This window comes from Sinocyclocheilus rhinocerous, unplaced genomic scaffold, assembly GCF_001515625.1.
Source record: "Sinocyclocheilus rhinocerous isolate Xijiao unplaced genomic scaffold, SAMN03320098_v1.1 scaffold534, whole genome shotgun sequence".
Taxonomy (NCBI): Eukaryota; Metazoa; Chordata; class Actinopteri; order Cypriniformes; family Cyprinidae; genus Sinocyclocheilus; species Sinocyclocheilus rhinocerous.
The window spans coordinates 1,845,032-1,846,699 of NW_015646352.1; positions in this window are offsets into that span (position 1 = coordinate 1,845,032).

The window sequence follows — 1,668 nt, forward strand, 5'->3', positions numbered from 1 at the left end:
GCTATAAGTTTATATATATATATATATATATATATATATATATGCATACATACCTATTTATACTATCTGATAAATATAGTATATAACTATATTTGTTTGTATATAGTATGTAGTATAGTATATAGTATTGTATGTTTTTTCCCCCCAATTTAATTATTGGCTTTTGCATTACAATTTTTCTAAAGCCAACAGATTATTAAAATATTATGCAAAAGAAAAAACTTTTTTAAATTAAGTTTTCTACTTTTTCTACTTGTATATACAATTCAGCAATCCATTGTGTAAATTTTATTTATTTATAGATTCTATCTATCTATCTATCTATCTGTCTGTCTGTCTGTCTGTCTGTCTGTCTATCTAACACATCAACTCTCTGAAACAGCCTATTTATTTATTATTTTTACATTTGCCACTTGAAATGTGTTATTACTACTAAATCTGCATCAGTTTTACAGAGTTCATAAAAGCAGGCATGGCATCTGGTTGATAAGGGTAGCGGCTGTGTCAACATTACAAAGGATTCAACTCATTTTTCATTAGCAGCAAGATGGACTACTGTAACTGACCCCCCCAAAATTAAACACTAGACAGCTGCAACTCATACAGAATGCTGCATACAGAACCAAATAAACTGAGCTTATCACCTTAGCCTTAGACTTCAAGTCACATATAAAATTGATTTTAAAGTTTACTTATTTATAAATAATTGTGGTTATGCTTGTAGAATAACAAACCTCTTATGCCACCTACAGCTGGAACCAGCTCCCATATTATTGCACTGCATTATTGTGTTTCAATTTATGTCCATTTATTTATCCTTTTTTCTCTTTTTATTCTTTTAACAATTTTTTTAACAATTTTTCCTGTTCACATTTATGTTCTTAAAAATTTTAAACTTGACTTTTATTTCTTATTTTCTTTATGATGCAGAAGCAAAGCACTTTGAAATACCATTGTGTATGAAAGGTGCTATATATAAACAAAATGTTATTTATTTAATTATTTAATTAATGCAGTGACACCACTGAGTGAAAGCGACAAAACCTACACATTTGCACGTGCACACTGAACCCTTGATTTTGTTTCTTGCATGGGCACGTTGTCATTACTGACTGAGGTTGTGTGTGTGTGTGTGTGTGTGTGTGAGAAGAGGCATTCTTTGAAGAACAGAGGGTGAGGGAGGCAGGGAAAGAAAGCTGAAAGAGAATTTCACTTCCATGGCAACCAGGCTGTTCAGGCTTCTGTGCCTTCTGTCATCCAGCTCTATACTGACAGAGCCTGGCATCACCAGCACTGCTCTCTTGTCTGCTCTGCACAGGAGAGCGAGCATCACTACTTCACATTACTGCCGTTTTCCATTCAGAGCCCAGTTGTATTAGTGTATGTGGGATTGTGGGTGTGCTGGTGGGTGGGTGTTTTGGTTGGTTCTATAGCAATATTAGGTGCCTTTGTTGTGTATATTCATTCCTGAGCCTTTTTTGGGAGATAAAATATGTGATGAATGTCCTCAAAGGATGGATTAAGATCAAATCCTCTCATGTTAGGATGATTCTCCCTCAGGAGATGTACCATAGACACCATACTGTATTTGTGATGTTGTGCTGCTTGGATTCTGTTCAAAAGAGCTTTAAAAATGTATGTAAAATAATAATAATAAATATAAAACTA